The 18,132-nt window shown below is 40.5% G+C and overlaps 1 protein-coding gene across 1 annotated transcript in view; it reads left to right on the top strand.

Annotated features, from left to right (window-relative positions):
- The window catches only part of LOC124775766 (uncharacterized protein C1683.06c-like), a 227,114-nt gene that overhangs the window by 195,453 nt on the left and 13,529 nt on the right, over positions 1–18,132 (top strand). The gene's annotated exons all lie outside the window — the stretch shown is intronic.

The following is an 18,132-nucleotide window of genomic DNA, read 5'->3' as shown; positions in this document are numbered from 1 at the left end:
AAATATCGGTTGAAAAAATGCAGAATTTTCTGTGGGACGTTGTGGATTATTCCACTTCAGTCCCTGTAGTTTCACGAAGTTCCGATAAGTGGCGGCGCTCTATATAGCCTGGAAAACAGCGTCCGTAACGGAGGTGAGTTCCAAACAGAGAGTAGTCATTGAGCTTCATTTGGTGAAAAAGCAGAGCATCGCAGATATTCATAGCCGCTTGCAGAATGTCTAAGGAGACCTGGCAGTAAACAAAAGCACGGTGAGTCGTTGAGCGAGGCGTGGCGCCTGTCATCCTCGCAACAAGGTCGCCCAAACTCATGCTGTCTCCCGTGTGCCGTCGGCAGCACACACCCTCACGAAATTGAAGAGACAGCTTCAGCGTGTTCATCATCACAAAAATACAAACGAACTTCTCCTTCTCCATGACAACGGAAGGCCTCACACAAGTCTACACACCCGAGGGCTTCTCACAAAACTTCATTGAGCTTTGTCCCTCATCCACCCTACAGCTCGGATGTCGCAGCTTCCGACTTCCATCTGTTTGGCTCAATGAAGGATGCATTCCACGGGAAATAGTACGTGGATGATGTGGAAGTTATGGATGCAACAAGACGTTGACTCCGACGTCGGCCAGTAGAGTGGTACCATGCGAGCATACAGGTCTTCCCAGTAAGGTGGCGTAAGGCCCTCGTATTCAACGGAGATTATGTTGAAAAAACTGGCCTTAGTAGCCAAATGGGTAAGGAATAACATGGTGCATTGCAATCCTGTATAAAATGTGTTGCAGTACTTATTAAATGCTCCTCGTAGTATAACAAGATGCTCTCTACTGTCGATCTCCAGTTTACAACCGTGCATGTTGTACTGTGTCTGTGTCACTATGCATCAGCATCAAATTTAAATCAGGTCCAAACTGCAGGTATTATATGTGTCTCTCTTTAAGTGCAAAAGTTATAGTAAAATAAGATATCTTAAAAAAAATATGTATGTAAAACTAAGATACTAGCATGTACGGTTAAACACTTGGCTCATAATAAGACACAAACCTGTGGAACTGGCCAATGTTTTCAAATACCTTAGATATGCTTTCTTTATACAAAACCAGTGACATTGGCTTCAAAATTAAATGATTCTCCAGTTTATGCGGGAGAATTAAAACAATCTTAGATGGAGAAGCCAGAGCTATTTAAAAAATTTTCCAGAACCATTGAAACGTCCCCTTTTGAAAAATTATATACGTGACTGTGCTTAAACTGACACACAATATTTTTAGCGCAACGCAATATGACTTTCAATAATCCCTACAAAAGAATGGCCCTGACTAACATTAACCTATACCTTTCACAAATCACTTACCTCACAAAAATCTTCGTTACGCAAACTACTGCAATACAGCGAGCGCCACTACTGCCAGCTAAGTAAAACATTCAAACTACGGAAGGCACTAACTACTGATAGGCATAGTTAGCAAATGAAAGATTTTAATAGAGAACAAACAATGTATTTACCTTAATAGTGTTGAAAACTCATAATATATATATAGCAGTTCATGACATCCAGTCTTACAAATTTCAAAACTCCGCCATCTCTCTCCCCAAATCCACCACTGCTGGCGGCTCACCTCCAACTGCGCAACGCTACGCGCTGTTCACATAGAGAACAAACAATGTATTTACCTTAATAGTGTTGAAAACTCATAATATATATATAGCAGTTCATGACATCCAGTCTTACAAATTTCAAAACTCCGCCATCTCTCTCCCCAAATCCACCACTGCTGGCGGCTCACCTCCAACTGCGCAACGCTACGCGCTGTTCACATCCAGCTGCCACTGCCCAACACTACAATGGCAGACAACAATGCAAACTAGCCACAGACATCACACAGCACAGCCAGTGATTTTCCTACAGAGCGCTACATAATGTTGCCAATAAGGAAACATAAACAGTCTACTTACATAGCCCCCATGCTCCCCACAAAAAATTTTACAAATTGTTTTGGGCAGTGGCCAATAATTATTTGATAAAATTTTTCACAATTACAATAACAAAGATATCAAATGCACACACTTATTGATACAATGTTGGTCAAAAGCTAAAATTTTCTCACAGTCCATAAAGACAGTCCTGATCGTTCATCATAGTAAAATAGCAGTGTTTTTCTCAAAGTCTGAGCAGTAGAAGAAAATGCACACGGAAGTAGTGGATTTCCATGCAGACTTGAAGAAGTAGTGTTGTCCTTCCAACGAAAAGACGGTGCTGACTCTTGACATGCAGACAGGTAATGGGCCACAACAGAGCAAACCCACCGCAGAGTCAGTCGAAGTTTTGAAGAATATTGGTACATAGGTCATCACAGAGTAGACCCACTGTAGTCCTGGTAGAGATTACGGTATTGGTGGGCCACCAGAGGTGCAGACCCACTGCAGTCCTGGTAGAAATAATGGTAATGGTGGGCCAACAAAGATGCAGACCCACTGTAGTCCTTGTAGAGACGGCCAGCAGCGATGTGTTGCAACTGTGCAGGTGCACAATCACCATCGAAGAGTCTTGCGGACAATATAGCAAGTCCATAAACCACCACTTGTGCACTCACAAAGTTTTTGAAATTGTCCTTAGAACCAGCAATGCTGTTTCCAGTCCCTTGCTGAATTATTAACGCACGTGCAAACACTAACAGTCCCTACTTCTCACATATATACTATGACCAACAGAAACGTGTGCAGTGAAATGTAATTCACAAGTTACTTAATTTGGTGAACTGGTGTCAATTACAATTTTATAACATAAGAATACAATAACAAAGGTACAAAATACATCATTAAAAACATAATAATACAGATAACATTTGTAGTAATACAGGATTTACAAAAGAATAGAAATAGACATATACATCAGTGTTACAGGAATTATGACATAAGTAAATACATAAAAGATCAGAATAACTTTTGAAACATCAACTTCACACATGAGCATCAAAACAGAACAGAATAAACAATGTCTAAACATCTTTACAAAGAAAATAACATATTATCAGAAAAATTCTACAACATAACTCTTATTAGCTAAACACATTAAGACAGGAAAAACACAAATTCACATAGTGTAATAACACAAAAATACAGGACAGGGTTTGTTTTCAGTGTGACATTTGGTACTGCAGTCCACCCCAAAACTTCATTCCATATATCTTTCCTCTTATTTCAACATTTGTTTCCACCAAAAAAATTCGATCCAAGCATGCTTTCTGTATTTATATGTTTACACATTCCTTACCTCATTATTTATTTTCCATTGTCTTACCTCATCATTTATTTCCAAGAAAATCGTACCTAAACCTGTTGTCCCTAAACCCTACATTTTTGGTTCATATCCTCTTTCAAAATATTGTTTTGGCCAAACCATTTTCTTATAGCTTCTGAATGCATTTCTTCCAATTCATCACAACTTGTTCTCTTATATGGCCCACCCCATCTTAAGCTAACTTAAATCTACTGAGCTCAGATGCTAAACTATGGGACGAGGCAATGCAGCAGCACGAAACAATTAACACAAACAGCAATGACAAAAAAATGCACATTGGCAAATCAATTGCAATATTATGACTAATATAAGGCACTAAGCAGCAAACAAGAAAAATAAATCCATAGTAAAACTGGCTTAACAGCGTAATACAAAGTCAAATTCAGTAACATTATGCCTGGTAAACAGCAGCAGCAAATGCAATAACTTATATCTAAACATGACAAAGCTCAGTCAGAAAAAATATTACACTAAAGATGGCCATGTCTAATACCTATGTCACATCTTAATACTAGAGTGATGCATCACGATAAGTTACTGTAGCAGACAAGTTACCAAATCGTTTAAAAAATTATTTATGCAGTTCCTGTGAAGGGAAATGTCTATTTGTGCTCTCTTTTCTAAGAAAGTACATCATAAATGTATTCTTTCTTGGGTCTGTAGACAGAAAATAGTGATATTAGTACATCTATAAAATTCTATTTTAACCAATGCTGCAGTGCAGCTGGAAACTAGATATTAAACAAAATGAGTAAATAAATACATAAAGCAAGCCATATGGCATTTCTCTCAACTAGCAAGACAATAGCCGTGAAATGTTTCTCATCGTTTCATTAGGCATTTTAGTAAATATCATAAATTAAGAGCTCCACCATATAATCATATGTTTTCAAGTTTGAGCGTGTCGTATTTGCGATGCTTTCTACAAAGGAATGTCAACAGCGACGATAATGGCCTCCCTTTTTTTTTCACCTGTGCCTCTGAAAAGTCCCACACTAATGGCTTTTTCTCCAGGCGTCTGACACAGCTGGCCGCTCAAGACGCATGACGTCAAGGTCACTTGGCTTTCTTACCGAAATATTTACGACACCAGTTTGCACTACTGTGATAGTCTCATATAAAAATTTCACAGTTCGAGAATTTGCGTTGCAAATCTGTAGAAACAAAATCCTATAAATATAACAGTGTCCAAAAAATATTCGCCGGCATTGTGATACATTTGCGCATTTACACACATTTCATAACTCTTAAAGTACGATTCTTTGTTTCCAACATCCTTTTACACAAGTCCCTAACCACTACTCATTATTCGTCGACACTTCTTCAATATTTCATCATAATAAATACATAGCATAATCAAATTCCTCATATATGGTAGCATCATCTTATTGATCATAAACATACCTCAAAATCATAATACACATCTTCATCGTAAAAATAACATCATAACACCTCAGTCAAATCTAAAAACGTCATAGCTTTCTGCAATAATGTCAAAACCTAAAAAAATTCTCTGCTCGTTTCAATAGTGTCATCTACCTCAAACATACTTTAAAATAATGCTCCCTTACCAAATACATAATTCAAAGCTCTCATAGTATCACAATGGTTCCAAAAAAATATGAACAGTTCACAAAGTACAGACAAAATACAATTTCGTAAGTGTGAAGTTACCCAACTGTGTAATTGCGTAAACATGTGTCACTGATGTAGTAAAAAAAATGTTTATCTCTCGGTTAAATGATCAGATAGCTGTGTAATTTGTGTGTTAGAGAAATATGGTACCGATGTGTAAAGTTGTATAAGCAAATAACATATTAGCTAGGGTTCCTTGTGCTTGCCAAATACATGGTACACGAAGTAAGCGTGTACCCCCCTGAGGATTAATGTAATTATACCCTCAGGTGTTACAGATTACAGCAATGGAATGAAATGTATCACGGAAAACTTTCTTTGTAATTCAAAAATCTTTAAAAATAAATGTTTTAAGTACAAAATTAATCACTGAAATGCATGTCCTGTAGCGCTAAATGTGCGTCTTGCTGTAAGATAATTCTGTTGAAAAATCGTAGTTATCGTCCTCTGTAAGCAAAGTTCTGCTGAAGTCAATGTACTCACCTCATCATAAACAAAAGTGAGATGCTTTGCGTATAGATATCATAGTTATTATGCTTATTGCCGTGATGAAGAAAGTACTATAATGTAATGTATTGTTGTGCTACGAAATAGGCTGTCTCATTGTAGCTGTACCACAAAAGTTACTACTAAAACATGTTTTACTTTCCAGAAGAATTCAGAAAACCCGTGCAGATATAAAACAGATACACCGCAAAAACAACATTGTAAATTGTCACTCATTAGTAGCATCGTGATAAAATCGTGTAGCTGTCACATAAACTAACCACTGTGTCATCTGGTATCTCACAGAAAGTACTTTAAATCCAGAATGTATTTTCAAGTAAACCAAAATGTTGCATTAAAATCTCATTAGCAGTACCAGTATATGTTCTAAGTATGTAAGTCTTATAGTCGTTACGTAATCGTGCAACTAACAAGCAAGAATGTACACACACAATAACACTGTGTCGTCTGTTCACCATCACAATGCATTCGTAATTTCTGTTTAAAAATGTTCCCTAGGTTCTAGACTGGATATTTAACTTCAAACATTGTTGCATGTTAACAGCTTCTTAAGTCTGACAAAGCATACTAGAAATGTGAAGTGAAAAGTTTTATGGCAAAGACTAAGTTAAAAAGCAGATTATCTTTCAATAAGCGGTTTTACATGTGAAATGTGGTGTAAACCTTTACTCTTCCTAGTATGCAGAGTTTCAACTTCAATGCAATTATCATGTGTTATACGTCGGATTCTGTAAGGTCCATTGTAAACTAGAAAGAATTTGTGACTCAAGTGTTTCTTCTTATGTGACAATGAATGAGCTTTAATGAGAACTTTCTGACCAATATATAATTTCTTTGCATTTGCTTTACCGTGTAGTTTTCTCCTTTTGTCTGCTGCAGATTTTATATTTATAATAGCCAAATCAATTATGTCTTTGTGTCGAAGTTTACATGTATTCGAGAAAGGTACAAGCTCTCTGATTTTGTTCGGTGGTTCTTCATTCTTTAGTACAAGAGTAAGTGGTAAAGCAGTGGAGTCGTGTGGCATTTCATTCAGCACGTTTTGAAACAAGTGTAAATATCTGTCCCAATGCTGATGCGTACTGTGACAATAAAGTCTGCAAAGCTTATTGATTTCTTTCATAATCCGTTCAGACGGGTTACAATGTGGTGAGTACAATGAAATAAAAACAGGTTTGATTTTATGATTCCGAAGCACGCGTGACCAAACAGCAGATCTGAATTGTGGTCCGTTATCTGAAATGACTTTAGCAACGTGGCCAACTTCAAGTAAGAAATTTTTAACAAAGGCATTGGATACAGACCGTCCAGTGGCTTTACGTAACGGAGTGAAAGAAACAAATTTTGAAGTAAGTTCAACAGCGACTAGAACGTACGAAAATCCATTAGATGTTCTGACAAGTGGTCCCAAGAGATCAACAGCAGCAAGTCGTTTTAATTTAGAAGGAATAATAGGAAACAACGGAGCATGATGTGAGACAGTAGATGGTTTCGCCTTTTGACAAAGTTTACAAATACACAAGACTCTTCGAATTCTCTTTTCCATATTGTTATAATAACAAGTCGTTCGAAGAATATGATAACATTTTCGTGGACCAAAATGTGCGTAGCTGAAATGAATGTACCAAATGAGCTTATTAACAAAATCGTCTGGAATGCAAAGTACCCATAGCTTGTCATCAACAGTGCAGCGTTTGAAGACTATGTTGTTTCTAACCAGGTAATAATGCCGAATCTGTGTGTGTGTCTTTTCATGCCATTTGCTCTTGATGTCTTTCCAAATCGGATCTTTATCTTGCTCATGAACAATGTCCTTTAAAGATGTTGTGATGAAGTTTTCAAAGGCGACTTTCTGAATGTAAAGAATACTGAAATTTTTCTCGAGGTTGCCTTCTGTGTTACTTTTCTCAAGCCCAGCCGGTGCGCGTGACAGTGCGTACGCAACAATGTTCTCCTTGGCGGGAATGTAGACTATTGTGAAGCGGAATTCTTGCAGAAACAATGCCCAACGTTTTAACCTGTCATGATTTAATTTTGAAGACATAAGAAATTGTAATGCACGATGATCACTGTATACTTTTACGTGCTTACCAGAAAGAAAGAAACGGAATTTGTTAAATGCCCAAACGATAGCTAAAGCTTCTAATTCAGTAACGGAATAATTTTTTTCAGATTTTGTTAGCACTCGGCTAGCAAAAGCAATGGTTTTCTGAACAGTAGTGTCATTTTCTATGGCTTCTTGAAATAAATGGGCACCAAGACCGACTTTAGAAGAATCCGTGCTAAGGCAGAAATCTTGTGACAGATCTGGATGAGCTAGTATTGGCGCGTTAAGTAGCGATTCTTTCAAAGAATTGAATTCCAACTGTGCTTGTTCGTCCAAGTTCCAAATAGTATTTTTTCCAGTGAGAGAACAAAGTTTTGGTGTTGCTAGAATTTGCATATTCAGAAAACGACGGTAAAAATTTACGAGACCTAGAAAACTGCGGACTTGTCTTTTTGTGGATGGAACTGGAATGGCTCTGATTGCTTCTAACTTTTCAGGATCCGGCTGAATGCCTTCAAAAGAAATAATATGTGCCAAAAACCTCACCTTTGACCTACCGAATTCAGACTTTTCCAAGTTAACTGTAATTCCAGATTCTGCAAAAATAAGTAACACGCTGTTGAGGATGCGATTATGTTGTTCCTATGAAGCTTCTGCTATTAGAATATCGTCCACATATAAAGTGATGTGACGTTTTAAGAACTCAGGTAATATGGAATGTAGCCCGCGAATGAATGCTGCCGAAGAAATGTTCAAACCAAAAGGAAGTTTCCGAAACTGATAACAAACGCCGAAACAAAGGAAAGCTGTGTATATTCTACATTCTGGATGAAGTTCGATCTGATAAAAGCTGTATCTGAGATCAATGGAAGACAACACTTTTACACCATTAAAATTTTGAAGAAGTTCTTCCAACGTTTGCGGTCTGTCTGTTTCAGGAATGATGGTAGTATTGATTTGTCTCGAATCTAAGACAAGCCTGATCGATCCATTTTTCTTCTCAGCAACATGTAATGGATTGTTGTATGAGCTTACTGCAGGCTCAATAATGCCCTCGTCAAGCATAGATTGTACTTCTGTTCTAACACGGTCCCTATAATGCGCCGGAATTACGTATGGTCTAACACAAAATTTAGTATGCTCACGAACACGATATTGGTATTGAAATCCCTTGATTGTTCTTGTTTTGTGAATAAAAACTGTGGAATGTGCTAGTAAAATCTCAAAAAGGTCCTCCCTATCAGTGCCATTACAATTCTCAATTGTTTGAATTTTATTCTGAATTAACTCATTAGTATCAAATGCGCCGTCGATATCATCCCTGTCAGTACTTGCAGAGTGATTGTTAGTGTCAAGTTCCGTCGAAAATTCCGAACTGTTGTCTAACAGGAGGTAAAGCCGATTAATTTCTTCGTCATGGTTTGAGAGCCAGTCTTCAAATTTCAAAGCTACTGACTTACCTTCTTTTTCTAAACTTATTTCAGCATCGTGAAAGCTTAAGATTGCTTTGTATTCATTCAAAAAGTCTACTCCCAATATAATTTCCGACGACAATAATGGAACAATGAGAAAGTTCATAGAGAAGCTGTGGCTTTGACAAAAGAATTCTAAGTTGGTTTGTTGGCGTACATCTACACTTTTTCCAAAGATTGCACCTTGTAATTTAATCTTACATAACAGAAGTGTGGGGCAATCGTTCGATTTGTTACATTTGCTAAAGGCTGTTTCACTAATTACTGAAATGGGACTGCCAGAGTCAAGTACTGCCGTAAATTTTACGTCATTTACTATAATGTGAATCACAGGATATGCAATGTTGTTATGTTTTACGTCGTGTTCCTGGAGTAAGATGTCCCTAATGTCTTCCATTTTTACGTAATTACTAGCTACAGCAGCTGCGTCGTCAGTTTCAGAAGTACGTTTCGTGGCTGCCAGCGGTATGAGTCATTGCCTATTGTCTCTTTGTTGGCGCGCGTCGTTATTGGGATTTGGAGACCTAATTTCTACAAATTCACCTTGTCGAGAGGGCCCTGCTCTGTTTGAATCCCGCCAGTTCTGATGCAATTCAGGTCTGTCGTTACAATCATATCGTCTGTCGTCATGTCGGTAGATTCCATAGTTTCTTTCTTGTCGGTCACGTGGTGGAGAACTTCTCCCTGAATCGTAAGTGCGCGCTGGTCCGTTGCATCTAAAGTTATTCTGTTTCCCTTGATAATATTTATTTTGGATCCCATATTGTCTGTTTCTCTGATTGTCTCTGTGATAGTCATTACCGCGGAGAGGTGATCTTTCCCTGTAGTTATTACTACTCTGCCAACGGTTGTCATACAGGTGGTGTCTGTTTTGGTCACGATTTGTGTTGTGAGAATAGCCTTGTCGTGTCCAGTTATTATTTCTTTCATCACGGAATTGCGACGGATGTGACCTGTAATTGTTGTGTTCCTGTTTTCACGTTCCGCGATTATCAGTGTCAATTTCTAATTCTTGTAAGAGTCCCTGAAAAGCTTCAATGTCGTCTTTGCAACGTCCTGCCAAAATAATATGTCGTAAATGTTCAGGTAATTTGATTAAGCAAATGCGGATGAGTTCTAAGGGGCTGTATGGGTTTGACAGGTACTGATTCTTGTGCAACATGTCTTCAAAATATTTCACAAGACTGGAAAATTCAGATTGTTCGAAATGTTTCATCATTGTGATGTAATGTTTTACTCGGTCTTGTGTAGCTTGAGACCAATATGCTGAGAGGAAGGCATGGTAAAATTCTCCTTCACTGTGACAATCGTGAATGACCGATTGCATTCTTACAGCTGGTTCATTCTCTAAGTAGCCACACATAAATTCTAATCTGTGCTCTAATGACCAGTTGGGAAAAAAACAATGAGAGAATTGATGGAGCCATGCTTGTGGATGAATGTTGTTGCCAGAATTCTTAAATGTTTTGAATTTACGTGTAGTAATGAACAGCTTATAGTCAAAATCATCATGCCGGCGTGTCACATGTCAGTCATTGTTACGTCGTTTCGGCGGTTCCATCTCAAAATTCGGTGTGCCTTGCCAATTTCTTTCATAATTTCCGAAGTGGCCTGTGTTATTATTTTGTGGTTGTTCCGTATTTCTAAGTCCCTCTTCCCGTGTTGGAGCGCGAGTGTCCTCTGAAATATGTAATTTTTGTATTACTTGTGTCAGCTGATCTTGTACTTCCCGGATTTCTCTTTGGTGTTGCGTATTAATTTGATTCTGATTTTGTTTGAATTTCCTAATTTGTTCGCACTCTTCTGTGTCATTAAAGACTACCGGTTTTGTGTCATTCAGATTATCATCTACCTTCGTAGATAAATTATTTAGCTGATCCGAAAGTTCAACTACTTTCCCTGATAATGAACTAATTTCCTGCATGTGTCTTTCTACTGTGTCCTTTAAGCTTTCCTGAGTTTTTGCAAGTTGTGTAACCGAATCGGTAGATGCAACTGAGTCAATTTTAGCTTGCAAGGTCTCATGATTTTCATGAACAATAATTTGCAGTTCTTTTATGGCTGCTTCGTGATTCTGTAATGCATTTTCATGCCGCGAAAAAATAGGTTGAAAATGCTCACAAATTTGTGTTTTTACGTCGTTACAGACTTTTTGACATTTCGATTCGATTTTATGTAACTCAGTAGTTAAATCTTCACGTGTTTGTTCAAGCGTGGTGTGAAGATTTTGTTCCATTGCGTCTAACTGTTGCTGTGTTTGTCTCTCGTGTTGTTCCATTGTGTCTAACTTTTGAAGCTTTTGCTGTGTTTGTCTCTGATTTTGTTCCATTTGTTGCATTAGCTGTAGTAACAATGCATTAGTGTCTGGAATCTGTTCCTCTACGCTTTTCGGCAGTGCATTTGCACCGGCAACATTCACATTTTGACAAGCAGAAAATGTGTCTTGACTTATTTGAGAAAATGGTGAGGACGCAAAACCTGAATCTGCAGTATTTGCAAAATTGTGTCCTGTCATTTCGGATTCCTGAGGCGAGCTATTGCCGACCGATCGATCGATAATGCTTCCCTGTTCACTAATTGTTTCACTGCCTACACCATTATTTGCAGCCCGCTCCATTTCCCTATGCACAATTACCAAATTACTACTTTGAACATTAGTTAATTCATTACTCGGCGGCGCTAACAAACTGCTTTCGTCTTCACTGTCATTTCTCTGTTTACTTTGGAGCCTAGTATTACGTTTTTCACACGCCATTATTGTCACAATATTTCACACGACAACACAGAAAAACACAATTTGAAGAACAAAAATAAGAGCACACATTAACATAGCAATGAAAATAATATCTAGTTAATTGCAAGCGCACTGCGAAATACTTGCTGCAAATCTACATGCATGCCACAACTGTTTTACTGTACAACAATGAAAAACTACAACTACAAAGGAAATTCTCTCTATAATTACGCGCTAGCAATAAACAAAAGCTACACTAATTACACAAACTACAAGAAAAAATCAGAAGATTCCAGTGAGGTATTCTCGGCTAAGGGTCGACATATGAAACGACCCCTTTTGAAAAATTATATACGTGGCTGTGCTTAAACTGACACACAATATTTTTAGGCCGGCCGGTGTGGCCGTGCGGTTCTAGGCGCTTCAGTCTGGAACCGCGTTACCGCTAAGGTCGCAGGTTCGAATCCTGCCTCGGGCATGGATGTGTGTGATGTCCTTAGGTTAGTTAGGTTTAAGTAGTTCTAAGTTCTAGGGGACTGATGACCACAGATGTTAAGTCCCATAGTGCTCAGAGCCATTTGAACCAGCCAATATTTTTAGCGCAACGCAATCTGACTCTCAATAATCCCTACAAAAGAATGGCCCTGACTAACATTAACCTATACCTTTCACAAATCACTTACCTCACAAAAATCTTCGTTACTCGAACTACTGCAATACAGCGAGCGCCACTATTGCCAGCTAAATAAAAGATTCAAACTACGGAAGGCACTAACTACTGATAGGCATAGTTAGCAAATGAAAGATTTTAATAGAGAACAAACAATGTATTTACCTTAATAGTGTTGAAAACTCATAATATACATAGCAGTTCATGACATCCAGTCTTACAAATTTCAAAACTCCGCCATCTCTCTCCCCAAATCCACCACTGCTGGCGGCTCAACTCCAACTGCGCAACGCTACGCGCTGTTCACATCCAGCTGCCGCTGCCCAACACTACAACGGCAGACAACAATGCAAACTAGCCACAGACTGCACACAGCACAGCCAGTGATTTTCCTACAGAGCGCTACGTAACGTTGCCTATAAGAAAACATAAACAGCCTACTTACACCATAGCAGTGCTTGCAATGCTTTATAGCGCGGTGTGTTGGACACTAACATAAAAAACTATAACGAAGATTCCAGGCAGCGGAATGGAGTTTCTGCGCTCGATTTTTGGATACACAATAGACGATTACATCCAAAATAAAGATATACTGCAAGAAAATGAAGCACTTCAAATAAATTTGCTAAATACTGTTGAAAGAATATCCATTAATAGGAAGCCAAAACTAATGTATAATTACAAGTCCATAGGGGTTGCAGTAAAGGAAGACCAGAAAAAGGGTGGAAATAATAGTTATGAGACCCTTGAAGACGGATATGTCTTAACAAGACAAATACTTTATGTTGATGATCTCTGTGCAGCAATGGAGCACTACTGTTTCCTCGCCCTTTGCAAATGAATTGAGTGTGGTCATATAGACTTGAAACAGTACCGGTCATGTGTACGTTAAAAGCAGAGCGCCTGAATAGGCGAAAAAGACAACATTTCTTTGGTTAAATAAATAAGAATCAATAGTGAAAACGCAACGGAAGAGTCATTAGATTGTGTTTATCAATCGCATAATGAACGAAGATTACCAGTGTTTGCCATGTTATTCAACGATGGCGTTACAACAGCCCCTTACGATCTGTGATTAGTGTATGTGGGACACAACAGACCCGTTTCATCTGACATACGTCGTAGCCGGGAATTTTTAATTATGTGGAACTGTAACCAAACCAGTTTGGAAATCCTTCCATCTCACACAGGTCGATTACCGGACAGAATTAAAGTCATTTTCACAGCTCGCAGATTCTATTAAGGTCCCCAAAGCAGCTTTTAATAGCTTCATCTGTCCGCCCCGGTAGCTGAGTGGTCAGCGTGACAGACTGTCAATCCTCAGGGCCTGGGTTCGATTCCCGGCTGGGTCGGAGATTTTCTCCGCTCAGGGACTGGGTGTTGTGTTGTCCTAACCATCATCATTTCATCCCCATCGACGCGCAGGTCGCCGAAGTGGCGTCAACTCAAAAGACCTGCACCAGGCGAACGGTCTACCCGACGAGAGGCCCTAGCCACACGACATTTCATTTCAATAGCTTCATCTGACAACTATTCTGTTGAGTGTGATGGCAGTAATCAGTTGCTGATGCAACAAAATACCGTTCGTCAAAGACACGAGCCGGTACAATGCCTTCAGAGCCTTGTTTGTGTCTAAGATAACGATAACTGATCACAGATAACCTGCACTTTACCAGTTCCTATTATCGGCTCGATGTAGCCAAGCAGAGACTCAATGAACCGAGTTAAAGTGGTAATGAGCAGCTTCACAAGTGATTATACACTTCTCTTGGACGCCATAGATTTTTATTTATTTTTAACTTTTTGTGACGCGTTTCGGGTTACCCCATCATTAGATCTGTGGCATAAGAAGACAGCGTAAGACGAAATAAAGTTTTACCTTTACAAGCCTAGAGCCTAACCAAGGCGATGGCCCTATCAGCTGCTCTCGCTAGATATCACTAGGAATAGGTGGCAGTCTGGTTGAAGATACGTTTCTAAGCTTCTACATGAACATGTGATGTTCTTTGGCATGGTTTCCTCGGACTGCAGACAATACTTGAAGTTCCTCATCGCTATAAACGTTTACTCCAGTTCGGTATTCTCAGTGGCACCTGACATCACAGACAGAAAATGAAGAAAGTCTTGTGATTAATGTCCAGTTGACATTTAGGTCATTAGTGTCATTTTGTTGAGTGAAATATCTCAATATTAGCCCGAAGCGTTTGAGGAAATCATAGAAAAATTAATCAGTATGGGCAGACAGGAATCCGAAACTTGCACCTCTAGAATTCGAATGCAGTGCCTTCTACACTGCTCCGTCCCATTCGGACGTTACAAGTTCATCTAATCTTGCCTGCCGTCAGCAGAGTAGTTTGAAATACAGAGAGTTTCAAAAACGTTCCTCACAAGACAACATATTCAATACAGAGTGTCCCATAGATGTTGCACAAACTACTAGGGGTTGTAGAGGATGTCTTGAGGAAGAAATCGAGGCTAGAAAACCGTGTCTGGGAATGTCATCCAACGACGCTACAGAGAGTCGAATTTAGAGGCACCGGTGCTTGCTACTAGCCCACCCCTTCGGCAGCAAATGTAACTTGTATAGTGAAGTTTTCGTAGGAAGAACTTCTCGCAATATTGTTTCTCGTTCTCTGATCGCGACAGATTGCCACAGTAGCCACTGTAGAAGATGGGGCTAGCTGCTGCGTAGAAAGATCTTGTCTCCGTAGAATGTGATGCTCTATTGTCTCGGTGGACGACGGTTTTGGACACGGGTTTCCCTCTGCAGATTATTTTTCTCCTGGAAGCATATAAAATTTCCATTGTTTTTCCGTATACGAAGAAAAATGAGCTGCAGGTGGAAATCTGTATCCAAGGCCATCATCCACCAAAGCAATATTCGTAGGACACAAGGTCCGTCTACGCAGCAGCTTGCTACATCTTCTCCACTAGCGATCGTGGCAGTCAGTGGCAATCACCGAGTAACAAACAACACTACGAGACGTTCCCGCCTTCGGTCCATCAGAGCACAAAGTCACATTTGCTGCCATAGGGGTGACCTAGTGGCAGGTTGGTTGGTTGTTTCGGGGAAGGAGACCAGACAGCGAGGTCATCGGTCTCATCGGATTAGGAAAGGACGGGGAGGAAGTCGGCCGTGCCCTTTGAAAGGAACCACCTAGTGGCAGGCACTGGCTCCTATAACTTCGATGCTCTGTAGTGGCGCCGGATGGCGTTTGTGGACACGGGTTTCTACCCTTGATTTGTTCCTCAAGACACCTTCTACAATTCCTCAAAGTTTGTTGCAACATTTCTGGGACACCCTGATATCCAATGGGCACCATAATTAAAGGATCACATTTTCGAAACCACTAACTGTTTACCATTGCGACACCAAAGTTTGAAGTTTTGCTCAATGTTGCCCTAAACCTTGCTCCGTAATTGCGTCTAAATTTCACCACAATTCTGTCCAACGCCACCGTGGACGTGTCATACGATGGGAAGATCAGCACACCCCCTCTTACCCACATTTCACCCCTTCCTTCGACGCCTCTGCGATGGAGGTCTGAACCGTGATGTCCAGTGATGAAATCACGTGGTTTTGGTATGGGTGGCCGAGGAAAACATTGCAGACACACCGTCGCCCAAAATCGACACGAAAAGGCCACATAAAGGGCGTGAATGAAACCACTCCTTCCCTTGGGGCATCGATTCCCACACGCTTCGCAGTCGAAAACGTGACGTTCTTGACAACCTTTGACACTGCTGATACTCCCCTGATGGTTCAACCTTTCTCTAAAGCACTGTGGACCTGCAACCCCACTAAATGTGATCGCACCACTTTAGAGTGTAGTACGCCCACAGTTTTTGCTCTCCGCTGTTGTATGTACATGTCTGCAAATCCGGAAGGCACTTTTGAAAATAAATGAGGCATACTGCGTGTAAGTTACAGTTTACCTCAAGTTCTATCTTCAGTCATGTAGAAAATATAGTCTAGTCATAGTAATAGTACACTGAAGCACCAAAGACACTGGTATAGCCATGCGTGTTCAAATACAGACATATGTAAACAGGCAGAATACGGCGCTGCGGTCGGTTGATGTTGCTGAAATGGCAGGTAAATGTAAATGTCGCGTGTCTAGGCCCTCCCGTCGGATAGACCGTTCGCCGGGTACAAGTCTTTCGATTTTACACCACTTCGGTGACTTGCGCGTCGATGGGGATGAAACGATGATGATTAGGACAACACAACACCCAGTCTCTGAGCGGAGAAAATCTCCTACCCAGCCAGAAATCGAACCCGGGCCCTTAGGATTGACATTCTGTCGCAATGACCACTCAGCTACCGGGGGTGGACAATGGGAGGTTATCAATATTTAAGTGAGTTTGGACGTGGTATTACAGCCGGCGCACAAACGATGGGACACAGCATCTCCGAGGTAGCGATGAAATGGGAATTTTCCCGTACGACCATTTCACGAAAGTACCGTGAATATCAGGAATCCGGTAAAACATCAAATCTTCGATGTCGCTGCCGCCGTAAAAAAGATCCTACAAGAACGGGATCAACGACGGCTGAAGAGAATCGTTCAACGTGGCAGAAGTGCAACCCTTCTGCAGATTACAGCCGCTTTCAGTACTGGACCATCAACAAGTTCCAGCGTGCGTATCATTCAACGAAACACCATCGATATGGGCTTTCGGAGCCGAAGGCCCACTCGTGTACCCTTGATGACTGCACGCACAAAGTTTTGCGCCTCGCCTGGGCCCGTCAACACCGACATTGTCTCGTTTCGAATTGTATCGGGCGGGTCGACGTGTACAGGTATGGTGACGACCTCATGAATTCATGGACCCTGCATGTCAGCAGGGGACTTTTCAAGCTGATGGAGGCTCTGTAATGGTATGGGGCGTGTGCAGTTGGTGTGACATGGGACCCCTGATACGTCTAGATACGACTCTTAAAGGTGACACGTACGTAAGTATCCTGTCTGATCACCTGCATCCATTCGTGTCCATTGTGCGTTCCGACGGACTTGGGCAATTCCAGCAGGACAATGCGACACCCCACGCATCCAGAATTGCTACAGAGTGTCTCCAGGAAAGCTCTTCTGAGTTTAAACACTTCCGCTGGCTTCAAACTCTGCAGACATGGACATTATTAAGCATATCTGGGATTCCTTGGAACGTGCTGTTTAGAAGAGATCTCCATCCCCTCGTACTCTTATTGATTTAGGGACAGCCCTGCAGGATTCACGGCGTCGATTACCTACAGCACTACTTCAGACATTAGTCGAGTCCATGCCACGTCGTGTTGCGGCACTTCTGCGTGTTCGCGGGGCCCATACATGATATTAGGCAGGTGTACCAGTTTCTTTTGCTCTTCATTGTAGTAGCAGTTTATTCATCCGTAAATCATTCTTACGAGGAAATTCGACAGGTAGTGATATTACAGTTTAATAACAACAGGACTAACATAATTCATATACACAGTGATTGACATACTTACATGTCTAGTTTGACAGGGAGCGGTCAGATAGTCGACAATGGTCTGAAAGTAGGAACCGTCCTGGCATTTGCCCGAAGTAATTTAGGGAAATCCCGGAAATCTAAACCAGGATGGCTGGACGAGGATTAGAACCTCCGCCTTTCCAAATAAAAGGTCAGACTATTTAAAACTGTGCTACTTCATTTGACTTATCCCTAGTGTATAACAGCTTCGCAAGGTTGTTGCTGAATAATGTGAAATGCTGGTGCTACATAGTTGAATAAAACTTTTGGAAATGCCCTATAC

Source organism: Schistocerca piceifrons, chromosome 2 (assembly GCF_021461385.2).
Source record: "Schistocerca piceifrons isolate TAMUIC-IGC-003096 chromosome 2, iqSchPice1.1, whole genome shotgun sequence".
In the NCBI taxonomy this organism is placed as follows: domain Eukaryota; kingdom Metazoa; phylum Arthropoda; class Insecta; order Orthoptera; family Acrididae; genus Schistocerca; species Schistocerca piceifrons.
Note: the sequence above shows the minus strand (reverse complement) of the source record. Positions and strands in the feature narration are given on the sequence as shown.